Source organism: Giraffa tippelskirchi, chromosome 5 (assembly GCF_054371585.1).
Source record: "Giraffa tippelskirchi isolate mGirTip1 chromosome 5, T2T-mGirTip1v1.2.pri, whole genome shotgun sequence".
Taxonomy (NCBI): domain Eukaryota; kingdom Metazoa; phylum Chordata; class Mammalia; order Artiodactyla; family Giraffidae; genus Giraffa; species Giraffa tippelskirchi.
The window spans coordinates 118,078,280-118,093,990 of NC_137279.1; positions in this window are offsets into that span (position 1 = coordinate 118,078,280).

The window sequence follows — 15,711 nt, forward strand, 5'->3', positions numbered from 1 at the left end:
CTTAAGGCACAGAAGGTCATATTTAGTAATATATCTTTCTCTGTGTCATTTGAAATTTTAATCAACACTATTAACATATTACTTCAGATATAGTCAGTTCAGTTCAGTTCAGTCGCTCAGTTGTGTCAGATATAGTCAGCTCAGTTCAGTCGCTCAGTCGTGTCCGACTCTTTGCGACCCCATGAATTGCAGCACGCCAGGCCTCTCTGTCCATCACCAACTCCCGGAGTCTACCCAAACCCATGTCCATCGAGTCGGTGATGCCATCCTACCATCTCATCCTCTGTCGTCCCCTTCTCCTCCCGCCCCCAACCCTACCCAGCATCAGGGTCTTTTCCAATGAGTCAACCCTTCGCATGAGGTGGCCAAAGTATTGGAGTTTCAGCTTCAACATCAGACCTTCCAATGAACACCCAGGATTGATCTCTTTTAGGATGGATTGATTGGATCTCCTTGCAGTCCAAGGGACTCTCAAGAGTCTTCTCCAACACCACAGTTCAAAAGCATCAATTCTGCGGCGCTCAGCTTTCTTCACCATCCAACTCTCACATCCATACATGACCACTGGAAAAACCATAGCCTTGACTAGACGGACTTCTGTTGGCAAAGTAATGTCTCTGCTTTAAATATGCTATCTAGGTTGGCCATAACCTTCCTTCCAAGGAGTAAGCATCTTTTAATTTTATGGCTGCAGTCACCATCAGCAGTGATTCTGGAGCCCAAAAAAATAAAGTCTGACACTGTTTCCACTGTTTCCCCATCTATTTCCCATGGAGTGATGGGACCAGATGCCATGATCTTAGTTTTCTGAACGTTGAGCTTTAAGCCAACTTTTTCACTCTCCTCCTTCACCTTCATCAAGAGGCTCTTTAGTTCTTCTTCACTCTCTGCCATAAGGGTGGTGTCATCCGCATATCTGAGGTTATTGATATTTCTCCCGGCTATCTTGATTCCAGCTTGTGTTTCCTCCAGCCCAGAGTTTCTCATGATGTACTCTGCATATAAGTTAAATAAGCAGGGTGACAATATACAGCCTTGACGTACTCCTTTTCCTATTTGGAACCAGTCTGTTATTCCATGTCCAGTTCTAACTGTTGTTTCCTGACCTGCATACAGGATTCTCAAGAGACAGGTCAGATGGTCTGGTATTCCCATCTCTTTCAGAATTGTCCACATTTTATTGTGATCCACACAGTCAAAGGCTTTGGCATAGTCAATAAAGCAGAAATAGATGTTTTTCTGGAACTCTCTTGCTTTTTCGATGATCCAGCAGATATTGGCAATTTGATCTCTGGTTCCTCTGCCTTTTCTAAAACCAGCTTGAACATCTGGAAGTTCATGGTTCACGTATTGCTGAAGCCTGGCTTGGAGAATTTTGAGCATTACTTTACTAGCATGTGAGATGAGTGCAATTGTGCGGTAGTTTGAGCATTCTTTGGCATTGCCTTTCTTTGGGATTGGAACAAAAACTGACCTTTTCCAGTCCTGTGGCCACTGCTGAGTTTTCCAAATTTGCTGGCATATCGAGTCCAGCACTTTCACAGCATCACATTTGAGGATTTGAAATAGCTCAACTGGAATTCCATCACCTCCACTAGCTTTGTTCATAGTGATACTTTCTAAGGCCCACTTGACTTCACATTCCAGGATGTCTGGCTCTAGATGAGTGATCACACCATCGTGATTATCTGGGTCGTGAAGATCTTTTTTGTACAGTTCTTCTGTGTATTCTTGCCACCTCTTCTTAATATCTTCTGCTTCTGTTAGGTCCATACCATTTCTGTCCTTTATCGAGCCTATCTTTGCATGCAATGTTCCTTTGGTATCTCTAATTTTCTTGAAGGGATCTCTAGTCTTTCCCAATCTGTTGTTTTCCTCTATTTCTTTGCACTGATCGCTGAGGAAGGCTTTCTTATCTCTCCTTGCTATTCTTTGGAATTCTGCATTCAGATGGGAATATCTTTCCTTTTCTCCTTTGCTTTTCACTTCTCTTCTCTTCCCAGCTATCTGTAAGGCCTCCTCAGACAGCCATTTTGCTTTTTTGCATTTCTTTTCCATGGGGATTTTCTTGATCCCTGTCTCCTGTAGAATGTCACGAACCTCTGTCCATAGTTCATCAGGCACTCTCTCTCTCAGGTCTAGTCCCTTAAATCTATTTGTCACTTCCACTGTATACTCATAAGGGATTTGATCTAGGTCATACCTGAATGGTCTAGTGGTTTCCCCTACTTTCTTCAATTTAAGACTGAATTTGGCAATAAGCAGTTCATGATCTGAGCCACAGTCTGCTCCTGGTCTTGTTTTTGCTGACTGTATAGAGCTTCTCCATCTTTGGCTGCAAAGAATATAATCAATCTGATTTCGGTGTTGACCATCTGGTGATGTCCATGTGTAAAGTCTTCTCTTGTGTTGTTGGAATAGGGTGATATAGTCAGTTGAAACTAATTAAGTCTATAAGAGGTCATAAGCATTATGTTAAAAATAAACACATTTAATATAAACATAAAAATAACATATCCACTGATGTGAACCAAAAATTGACACACTTTGTCTAAATACATAGTCAGCTCTTGAGTAACAAGTGATTTGAAACATTTTAGAGTCAAAGAAGTTTTTATACAAATGACTTAAAATGTTAAGTCTTTTTTGTAGCATAACTGTATCATCCAGTCAAATTAAAGTAACTTGAAATCTTTATTTTTCTTAGTGTCATTACTTATTTGCAAGCCAGTTTTCCATCATTCTCCAAAAATAATATGGCTCTTTTATGACCCCATAACTTGTATATCTCTTGCCCCCAAATCTCTTTTTAGTCCTTATTTACTACATACTTACATTAAAACTAACATATATATTATGGCTTCTATTACCCTCTCCCACTCACTAAGGAAGTGTTATCTACCTTATTGTCGATGTCACAGCCTTAAGTTCATCATCTGTTATAGCATATAGATCCTCCGGAGGAAAGCATGGCAATCCACTCCAATATTCTTGCCTGGAGAATCCAGGCAAAGAAGATCAGTGGGCTACAGTACATGGGGTGGCAAAAGAGTCAGACACAACTGAAGCAACTTAACACACACATAGCATATTACAGATATTATTAATTATAACAATTTAAAAACTCCTGTAATATAATTAATTCCTTAATAAATATTTGATAAATGACAGTATCATATCTCCTCAATTTGAAGGCCAGAATAAGGGAAACTGATACTAGGTTTTCAGTTCTGGGTTATGCAGCGTAAGATGCAGCAGCTGAAAGTGTGTGAAACTGGAGAATATTGAGGCGTTTGCTTTAATTTTTGACTTTTAGGTCACCAGGAAAATAAGTATACTCAGGTTATTTTCAGCAAACTGGTTTATTAGTAGATAAAGACAGAATATAAGGAAGGAAACAAAGAAAGCATGTCAAGAGCCAAATAGTTCTCAAGGAGAATTAAAGCTATAGCCACTGCTATTTTGGATTCAACAGCATTGTAGCAGATCAGCAATAATTTCACTAGCTCAGCTGTGGCTCTGGTGACCCAATCCATTCGTCTAGTGGACACCTAGTGCTTACTACTCTAGTGATTCCTGACCCAGCTCCTCTTACCTCTGATTTTCTAAATTTGCTACTCTCTATATACTTCCTTTGCTTCTACTCTGCGTTTTTCTCTAATATGTTTCTGAATTATCTATGCTATTTTTGTGTACCTACACTCTACATTTTTTGAGATCATAATATTTTACTGAACTTTTTCCTAATTGGTAGAACACTTTATACTAGGTCACTGTATATGTTACTGGACTTCTTGCACCTACCCTATAGTTGGTTCTCTTTTACTTCACTATAGGTGCAGATTCAATCAGTTTTGGTCACCGTAGCAAGATCATGAAGCACTGACTAGGCAAAATAAGGCATAATTTCTATATATATGATAATGAAATGTGGTTATATTAAATAATCTTATTCTTGATATTATTGGGGGATGAAAGGTTTAGGTTTCTGCAACTACTCTTCAATGGATTAGCAAAGATATATGTGAGAGAGAATGTGAATAGTTGTCAAATAAGGAGGTGATATGCAGAGTTGTTTTTGTTGTTCAGTCACTAAGTCATGTCCAGTTCTTTGTGACACCATGGACTGCAGCAGTCCTTGCCTCCCTGTCCTTGGCTATCTCCCAGGATTTGCTGAAACTCATGTCCTCTGAGTCAGTGATGCCATCCAACCATCTCATTCTCTGTCACCCCCTTCTCCTCTTGCCCTCAATCTTTGCCAGCATCAGGGTCTTTTCCAGTGAGTCAACTCTTCACATAAAGTGGCCAAAATATTGGAGCTTCAGCTTCAGCATCATTCCTTCCAATGAATGTTCAGGTTGATTTCCTATAGGATTGACTAGTTTGATCTCCTTGTTGTCCAAGGGACTCTGAAGAGTCTTCTCCAACACCACAGCTCAAAAGCATCAATTCTTCGGCGCTCAGCTTTCTTTAGAGTCCAACTCTCAAATCCATACATGACTACTGGAAAAACCATAGCTTTGACTATAAGGACCTTTGTCAGCAAAGTGATGTCCTTGCTTTTTAATATGCTGTCTAGGTTTGTCATGCTATTCTTCCAAGGAGCAAATGTCTTTTAATTTTGTGGCTGCAGTCACTGTCCGCATTGATTTAGGAGCCCAATAAAATGACCTCTGAAACTATGTCCACATTGTCCCTATTTGCCATGACACTGTTTCCACATTTTCCCCATCTATTTGCTATTACACTGTTTCCACATTTCCCTTATCTATTTGCTGGCCAGTGAAGGGTTAAACACTCAATGAAGACCAGCGGTGGGACAGCCAGGACACCAGGCATGTCATCCAGCTACACTGAGTGGCTGAAGGGCATGTCTCTGTTTGTTAGGGCCTGACAAAAGATGGTCCACTGGAGAAGGGAATAGCAAACCACTTCAGTATTCTTGCCTTGAGAACCCCATGAACAGTATGAAAAGGCAAAAAAAAAAAATGACACTGAAAGATGAACCCCCCAGCTTGGTAAGTGTACTACTAGGGTAGAGAGGAGAAATAGTTACAGAAACAATGAAGAGGCTGAGCCAAAGCAGAAATGATGCCCAGTTGTGGTTGTATCTGGTGGTAAAAATAAAGTCTGATGCTGTAAAGAACAATATTGCACAGGACCCTGGAATGTTAGGTCCATGAATCAAGGTAAATTAGAACTGATCAAATAGGAGATGACAAGAGTGAACATTGACATTTTAGGAATCAGTGAACTAAAATGGATGGGAATGAGCAAATTTAATTCAGATGACCATTATATCTACTACTGTGGCAAGAATCCCTTAGAAGAAATGGAGTAGCCCTCATAGTCAGCAAAAGAATCTGAAATGCAGTACTTGGGTGCAATCTCAAAAATGACAGGATGACTTTTTCACTTCCAAGGCAAACCACACAACATCACAGTAATCCAAGTCTATGCCCCCAATCTTTAATGCTGAAGAAGCTGAAGTTGAATGATTCTGTGAAGATCTACAAGACTTCCAAGAACTAACATAAAAAAAAAAAAAAAGATCTTTTCATTATAGGGATTGTAATGCAAAAGTAGGACATCAGGAGATACCTGGAATAACAGCAAGTTTGGCCTTGGAGTACAAAATGAAGCAGGAAAAAGGCTAACAGAGTTTTTGCAAAGAGAACACACCAGATCATAGCAAACACCCTCTTCCAGCAACGCAAGAGATGACTCTATACATGGACATCACCAGATGGCCAGTACTGAAATCAGATTGAATATATTCTTTGCCACTGAAGATGGAGAAGGTCTATACAGACAGCAAAAACAAGACCTGGAGCTGACTGTAGCTCACCTCATCATCTCCTTATTGCAAAATTCAGGCTCAAATTGAAGAAAGTAGAGAAAACCTCTAGGCCATTCATGTATGACCTAAATCAAATCCCTTATGTTATGGAGAGGGGTATTGTTCTATTTGTTTTCCTGTATGTTTGAAATTTTACATAATAACGTTGAAAGAAAAATAGAGAAAGTTAAGAAAAAATGACTAAACTGGATGCTTTTCATACAAGTGTTTTATAAAGGTTGTGCTCTATGTTTTAAGACATATATGAGAAGAAATTAAAAGTGTAAAGTTATTGCTGGGCTTTATCATGTCTTATATGACTTTGGATCATTCCATTATTCTCTGTAAATATTGAATATTTATTGTCTGTTCAGGATGTTGCCAGAATTAAGGTATTAATGTCTCCATAATTCTCTGAAATTCTTAGATGAGAAATGCTACGCAATTGAAATGTATTGTGATAATGGTGATTATCATTATTAACCTTCATGGTACTTCATATTTGATAGTGCTTGGTAACTATTTTTATTAGTCATTATTAACATCTTTTGTAGAATGCACTTCAGATTGATTAATCACATTTCTGACCTGACTACTCAATTTATGTTCAGGATTTGCCTGTATGTTCTGTTACAATTTATTGTTATAAGACATCTGCTTACTTTTTAAACCCAGAGATTTTCAAAGTTATCTTTGAGATCAAAGTTCTTTCAAGTAATTCCATTTTGTCCTCCACCAGGTTTTTGAAGATAGAGTTATTATTTTTATGGTCCTTTAGAGGTCATACAATTCAGTTTGTGAAGAAAATTGCCAAATTATATTCACATTTTATTCATATCTTTCAAATCTACTGGCTTTTTTGCTATCCTTAAAGTGGTGGACCTACTTTACTCATTTATTAAGTCCTTGATTATAGCTTTTATACAAAGTCAAAAAATAAAAGAGCATGTCTTTGGGGTAAGACAGTTGGGTGTGATTTCTGAATCCACCATTACCTGACCATAGCTCTGTAAATCAGCCTTCTTAGTTTTCTTATCTATAAAAAGGAGAAAATCATTGCTTCATAATTTGTCTTGGTGATTTAAAGAATTGTCTATTATGAATTATTATTACAGTATCTGACTCATGATAAGTACTTAGTAACTTATTTACTTAGTAACAGTACTTAGTTCAAAACCAATTTACCATATTTCTATTTTTTTCATTCAAATTTGTGATAGGGTGATAAATCTGAGAAAATCACTTTTATTAATTAATTAATAATTCCCATTTTCTTTAAAGGACATAACAGAAGTCTACATAATCTTATGTGAATGTCATATTCTACCATTTCTATAATCATTTATTTTTAACAGATTCTAAACTATATGGAACTAAATACTACTGGCCACCATCTTGAGAAGTCATCCTGGGAACTGTCCATTTTTGTAAGCACTAGATACCTTGTAAAAGCTTTGCACTTGCCAAGTATACAGAACTGCCATGATGTTCTTTGCAAAACCTTATTTAGCCAGCAAAGTTTAACTCAAATGTCACCCTTCAGCAAAAGCTTTCCCTAATAATTTTTTTCTTCATTGTTGTCTCATAGCAACTTGACCCCATTCATCCCTTGAATTTCTATAAATACATATTTCTCTCTCTTCCTTTCCCTCTCTCTTCCGTGACTATGAGCTCCTCAAGGATAAGGCTATATTATACTGATCTTCATTTACCAAATGAAATAGCCGTCAATACCTAATTTCTCCAGTATTTATCTAAAGGGTACACTTCAGATAGCATCACTAGTCTCTCATTGTCTCAAAGTATATGTTTCGTCCTCATGAGGTAATGCTGTTTTCTCTTCTATGTTATCTGGAATTTCTAATAATGATTCTATTGACCAAAATGGAGGTATTTTCTTAAAAATGTGCTACTTGTTTTAAAATGTGTTACACATTGCTGAAAGGTCTATTTTATTTCTTACTTTTTTCCCAATCACAAATTAGTTTGTCAGATTAGTCAGCTGTGACCTTAAAAGATGTAGATAAATTTTCTCTAAATTTAGAACTTATAGAACAAAATAATTATTTAATTGGGAGTAGAGAAGAAATCGAAGAGAAAATTCAGTGCATATATTTTGGGTATAGCAAACTAAAGAACTTTTCAGGGCTGTGGGTCAATGTCTATTAAAATGCTTATGTATCTATAATGCATTAGTGAGTTTTTATTATGTATAAGTGTTACAAGCATGGGCTCTGGAGTAACCTAAAGTTCCATTTCTAATGTTTACTAGATCTGTGAGTTGAATCAAGGTAACTAACTAATGAGTCTCAGTTTTCTCATCCACAAAGTGTATGTAAAATGATACCATTCTTATATAATTGTTGTGAGAGTTAAATAAGATGTATAAAGTATTTATTGCACAGGCAGGCACGAAATAAGAGTGCATCATGGTAGGTGTAAGTAATAATATAGTTGTTATTATTATCTCACCTTGAAGCGAGTGGAATTCCTTACATATTATGATATCAAATCTCAAGAAATGTGAATAACTTGCCTATAATGTAAAGCTGATATTAATTGAAGGGGCATATGATTCAAACTTAAGCTTTCTGATTCTCAAACTTTCTGATAACTCTCAAGGCCAAGGATCTGAGACAAGTGGAAAGGGAAGAATAACTCTAAAACAAAATCTCTGTTTCCTAGGTATTGCTGATGTTATCTAAAAATTGATGCTACCTAAAAAAACACAAATTGCAGGGCACCATGCTAAGCATGGATATGGAAAGACAAAAAAAAAAAAACTAAATTAAATTAAAATTTTCTAATAACTAATGTCAAGAAAAAACAAAGTTCACATAATGCATTAGCAGAATAAGTCCATAATGGCAAAATAAGCGTAACTGAAGATGTTTCTATAAGTTAAATCAAAATTATTTTTGGATTGAATATAGTAAAAGATTTTATGAAAAAAAATTAAACCAAATATCCTAATTGTTATATGAAAAGAGGAAAAAGATAAGGGAGAATATTCTAAGGAATGTGACTCTTCTTCCACTTTCCTTTTTTCCTTGGATCATTACCATTTACCTCCCAACGATCTATCTTTATTCACATTCTGTCATTTTTCATATTGCTTCTTAAAATCCTAGTAACACATGTCCTATTTGCTTCACTTTCTTAGCTGTGAAGACAGGTGATAAAATCCTTTTTAGAAATGTCCAGATCATTTTATTCAAAAAGGACCAATTACAACAGTCACTTTCAATATACTAACTAAATACATTTATTGATACTACAGTGTAACAAGAATATTTTGTAGATGTATAGCTTTCCATTTCAGTTGAAAAAATTTAAGCATTATAAAATGAGTAGCTCAATAACTTGCAGTGTTAATGAAGTCAAATTTTCAGGTTTGGTAATAAAGCATGGAGATTAAACTACTTGCCCCCGTCAAAGCATGATTCAGGAGAAAGCCATTCAGATAATCTCAGATATAGTAAGTCTATAAACAGAATCCTTAGAAGGAAAATATGAAAAATCTGACATAATATATCACTCTATTAAATTATGTTAATTTACAATGATTAAATAACATCCTATTTTAAAGCAGAATTGTAACAATTCCGTGCAATTTACTAATTTATTTTTCCATTCTTCACCTAGGATTTTGTTGAAGAAAGGAAAAATCATATTGTTAGACTCAAAATTATCGTCTTAATTCTCTCTCTAATGTGGTTTTGGAAAATACTTTCTTTGAGTAGTCTTAAATTCGAGTCGATCTGATTAATTGGTTAGATTATCATGTTCCAATCACTCCACTAAATACCAAGGACAAAATGTTTAATAAGCCCTGCATCATTCAATGAGAATTTTACAATCTCCTGGAGAGAAAAAAAACACACATAATTGAAATCAAATATGTTAAATGTTAGAGATACACAAAATGCCTTAGTTTAAACTTCATTATCTCTCATCTGGAAAACTGGTAGAATGTAATAATTGTTCCTTCTGCCTCTGGTATCCTCCCACCCACCAGCTATTTAGTCTCTTTTGCACATGACTGCCAGAATAGTCTATATAAGGCAAATCTGATTTTGTCAAGACTTCGGAGGCTCTCTGTTATAAGCAGAATGCAGCCTGAGTTCCTTAACAGGATACCTAATATGGATGTGTTTTTCTCTACGTTCATCTCTTATCACCTATTATCGATTTTTTGCTGATAGATTAATTACAAGCATCATCTGTGGTAGGTTTTTCTGGCTTCCTGTATCTGACATGTTCTTTACATACTTTTCCTAACTCATTTTTACTCTTTCTTTATGATTCAGTCAGGGTTTATTTCTTCTAAGAAACCTAGCTAAACTAAGGATTCTTCCTTTGCCTTTTTATAATACACTATGCTAATCTCTATTTTACCACTTTCCACATTTTTGGTTATGTTACATGCATAAGTATAAAATCCTTGTGATGAAAATGGTCCTTTCCCATCCCTTCTAGTGTATCCTCCTGCCTTGTAGACTTAGGTATGTTTCTGGATTCAGATTAGATTCTTCCACACTTTAAACTGTATTTTAATGAAATTTAAAGGCAGATAAAGTAGAATCCAGGGCTTCCCTGGGGGCACAGTGGTAAAGAATCTGCCTGCCAAGCAGGACAGGCAAGTTCAGCCCCTGGGTCGGGGAGATCCCCTGGAGAAGGAAATGGCAACCCACTCAAGTATTCTTGCCTGGGAAATCCCACGGACAGAGGAGCCTGGCAGGCTACAGTCCATGGGGCTGCAAAAGAGCTGGACATGACTGAGCGACTACACAACAACAACAAAAGTAGAAGCCATCTTAATGTTTCTTTCACTATTTTCTCCTGGCAAGCAAGAAGTTATGGTGCAGCAGTGTTCTAGGGTCCAGTTCTTTATCTTTGCAAGTGTTGAAATATAGTTTTGGAAGAGGCAGAAGCCAGACTTCAAATTCCTGTGTCCAGATACGGATTCCATGGAATTGAGACGCCGTTACGTGGGATTTCAGTGGCTTCCCGATCCCCCATTCCTGATCTCTGAATCATGTGTTTGTGTGCTTGGTTGAGTGTGTTCAAACCCAAGTGTCCCAGGGCCAGCTCCCTATTGACCACATTTCTGATCTTAGGAGAATGAACAGTTCCCTCTCAGATCAGTTCTGCACTTTATCGGGGATCATTTCAGGAGACCCAGCCTGGAGGCCAAGCTTCCAATGACTTTTTAAGTGCCTGGCTCCCTATATTCAATTTTCTCTTTTTGAGTAGAATGCCTAGAGTTGTTTCTGTTTTCTGTTCTACTCCTTGACAGAGTTTTTATACCAAAAATGGCTGCAGACAACAACATATTCTCAAGAAAGGGAATCTGGGATCAGTTATCTGGCTACATTAAATTGAAAAGCAGTGAAATGAGGGTATAACTGAAGAATGGATGGTGTTGGTCCAAAGAAAGCAGGGTAAGTCAGTAACTTAAGTTATTTGAACATCTACTGATAAAACATCTATTGTTTCTTGAAGTGAAGCCTAACTGATACACTCTCCTCAAGGCAAAGATTCTCATCACCATCTTGTAGACATAGCTCCTGGCACATGGCCTGACACATAGTTGCATGGCACATAAGTGTATGGAACTGAAATGAGTGATATATTCTGCCTAAGTTATGATAGTATCTCCATGAATGAACTTATATTTGACTTTGATATTGAAGCATTTCAGTCATATTTTAGATAAAAGAGACAGTGTGTTCACAGGAATAAAGACTCTTAAAGACAAAGCATGCTTAAGAAGTAGCATGTAAATCAATAACTATATCAGCAGGTTTTTGAAATATATGGTGAGAGATCATACTAGACAAATTCTGAAGGAATTTTTCTGAAAAACAAAATTTTGAAATACATAGTGTATCGTACTAAATCCAGTGCCACTCTTAACAATTTTCATTATTTTTTCCCAGAACTAACTTTTAGAATCTACTCTGTTATTTCCCATCCTATATTGGGGGAAAAAAAATTGTAATAACATTATTATACCTCTATTATCCATTCTAGAGCACTGCTATTTTTCACCCGTTGTCATTTTATTTTAATAAATATAAAACAAAATACAATTGAAAATGATCCTTTTCTCCTAAAATAAATCTTCTTTAGCAATCATTTGTAATTTATGTTTCTTACAGATAAAATATCTATATCTATTTTTACTTTGTGTTTTTGAATTACTAATTCAGAAAGGATCACTTCTTTCTATAATTTGATCTTTTCTCAAATGTATTTTCAAGATAACTATTTTAAAAGTCAGATAGGGAATTAACTTTCACATACCTACTTTCATCTGTTAATCATAACAACCAGCATTTCCATAGACTAGAATATTGATCTAAATTTAGATAAAATTAATTTTTTAATTAAGATGATTATTTTACAGAAAAGATCTAGAAATTAATATTCTTTTTTCTACAAACAAAAATGTTCTAAGTTCCCAGTTCTTCCACATGTAAAATACTAGATATAGTAGAAAATGGGACAAGTCTTCATTGTTACTGCATCAAACCAATACTACTCAGGAATCTATGATCTGGCATTCTTTAGATAATAAAATTTGCTCTTTAGTAACAGGGCTTATGAAATTTTAATGTGCACTCCCTTTGGAATTTATTTCATGCCATTTTCTCAGTCATTTATTCAGTAAATATCCGGTGAGTGCCTACCATATGCTTGGAAATATCAGCAAATAAAACAAAGATCTTTGCCCTGGGGAGCCAACATTCTAATATGGGGAGACAAAAAATACGCAATAAAATAAATTGTTACTACTCCTAATAACCACTGTCTAGGATTAAACGACAGATCTGTGAAAAGTGCCTTAGTTCTTAGAGTCTAATATATGATATCTACTCAAGCTGTAAATACAATTTCCCCTGACTTTCTGTACTATAAATTCAACATATAAATAATATTCACAGTAATAAACAGAAATACAAAAAGGAGCAGGATGGCTCAGAACTAGCAGGAACTAGTAAACATTATATCTTATCAATAGCAGTCATCTTTATCAGATACTACCTGCCAGACACTATTTTATATGCATTTCATTCTTTAGCAAAAAATGTTTATAAAAATAAATAAGCTCAATTATAGAATTTATAATATAGCCAATTTATAATGTAGCCAATTTATAGAAAAGGAAACAAAAACAGAGATGATTCCAATATTGAAGAGTTGTAGAAGCAGCTTGATGTGGCTAGAACCCACTCTTACAGGTAGTAGACTTAATTGTGTCTAGAATGTAGTAATATATCTATATAAATAACAACTGTGCTAATTATAAAGAGATATTGGGCGCTATGGAGGAATGAAAAAGGTGAAGTAACTGTTGCAGTGCACATCTAAATGCTCTTTAGGAAAGTGCAAGCCTTAAACAAGGAAAATAAAATTCTGTTCTCAAGACCATTCTAATGTAGATGGTGCCTCAGGCTAACTTGATGTGATGAGAAATATTTGATTCATCTAATTAACTCTCTAATTTACTTATCAATCAAATTTCTGATTATTGTTTGGAGTTTCAAGTTAACACCAAGAAAGAAGACACTGACCATGTCAATGTGAGTTTTATGATGTATATATGACATTTGTGTTTCCTTTGACATATGATAAGTTTGATTCTAGTTTTAGTCATCTGTCTCATAATCTTAGCTAAAAACTGAGTATGTCATGAACTCTTTGATATTCAAAGTTCTATGCTAAAGATCTTATATGCTCTAAATATTTTTTGCCACAAATATTTATTGAATTTATTAGCTCTAAATATTTAGTGTGTCATTTGTCAATGACATATCATTTCAATAGAATTTTTATTTTGAAAAGCAGTTTATCATATCTTTGTTAAAATTTGCATTTAAGATGATCGCTAAAGCTAATGTTTTCTCAAAACAAACTTTGCTTTATACCTTTTATACTAGTTTCCTGTGACTAATGTTACAAACTACCACACACTTGGTGACTTAAAAAAACAGACACATATTCTCTCACCATTCTAGGGACCAGAAGTCTAGAATCAGTACCACTGGGACAATCAAGGTGTCAGTGGGGCCATGCTCCCTCTGGGAGCTGTAGGGAAAAGTCCATTCCTTGCTTCTTTCAGTTTCTGGTAGTAGCCAGGATTCTATTTCATTCTTTTGATGAACACGATTCTTATGTCAGAATGAAGATCTTTGCTCTGTTCCAAAAGCATATATAGACTGTAAGCCTTTACAATGCTACTCTATAAATTATGATGCACATTTTATAATATTTGCAAAGAGTTTGCTGCTGCTGCTGCTAAGTCACGTCAGTCGTGTCCAACTCTGTGCGACCCCAGAGACGGCAGCCCACCAGACTCCCCAGTCCCTGGGATTCTCCAGGCAAGAACACTGGAGTGGGTTGCCATTCTCCAATGCATGAAAATGAAAAGTGAGAATGAAGTCGCTCAGTCATGTCTGACTCTTAGCGACCCCATGGACTACAGCCTACCAGGCTCCTCTGTCCATGGGATTTTCCAGGCAAGAATACTGGAGTGGGTTGCCATTGCCTTCTCCAGGAAAGAGTTTAGGGTGTTTTTAATTTTAATATGAATTTTGCTATTATCAGTGCCCTTTTTAATAAAGTAAACTATTGTTAACCACTGCTCCCATGTAATGACTAAGCAGAATAAGGGTACTAATTCTGGCCCTTTCCCGAATTCTGGCCCTTTCCCGTCAAACAGGGAACTGTCCAATTAATTTGGCTTCTTGTTGGTCTGGCAAAACTTTTCTGGGCATTTGTTACAGGCCAAATTGCATTCCCCATAAATTCATATGTTGAAGTCCTGACCCACAGTACCTTGAAACCTGACTGTATTTGGACATAGGGCCTTTGAAGAGAAAATTAAAGTAAAATTAGGGCATAAGTGTGGTCCCTAATCTAAAATGACTGGAATCTCTATAAGAAGACATTAGGATACAGAAACAGAGGAAAGATCATGTGAAGATACTGGAAGAAGACTGCCATATACAAGTCAAGGAAAGAGGCCTCAAAAGAAGCTAACCTACTGACACCTTGATCTTGAATTTCTAGCCTTCAAAGCTGTGAAGAAAGAAATTATGCTATTTAATCCAGTCAACTTCTAGTACTTTGTTAGTCATGTCTGACTCTTTGCGACCCCATGGACTGTAGCCCACCAGGCTCCTCTGTCCATGGAATTCTCCCAGCAAGAATACTAGACTGGGTAGCCATCCCCTTCTTCAGGGTATCCTCCTGACCCAGAGATTTAACCCAGGTCTTCCACACTGCAGGCAGATTCTTTACCATTTGAGTCACCAGGGAAGCCCCAGTACTTTGTTATGGCAGCCTAAAAGTCTAATATCAAACTATTCTGCAGTTCAGTAATCTTCCTGATCCCTTTCCCTTCTGTCTCCTGTTCCACAAGTGTAAGACCTGAATCATGGCCAGAAATATCATCCCAACAGCTTCTGTTCCCTCTCACTTTATTCTTCACAGATTTTCCCTCCAATATAACTTTTGCATGTATAAGTCCATTTTGGTCTGTTCTTCATTGAAACCAAACTAGCACAATCTTCTAGATAAAAAAAGAGTAAAACAGTATCTCTAATTCCTGTAATAGAGACATTAACTTTAACTCATCATTGTTCAAGTGTTCTTTTTATATAACTTTAATCAAATTCTCATATTTATTTCTTCTCAATTTTTATGATAAAATTACTCTATAAATCTAATTAAAAATCCCTTTCAATCTATAAACTTATTTTTGAAACATTATTTCTTGCAAAGGTCTAAAGGAATTAAGAATGTATTTTTATCTATAAACTTACATTTATTGGCTTGCATTTTATGATAGCTCCCATGTCAGT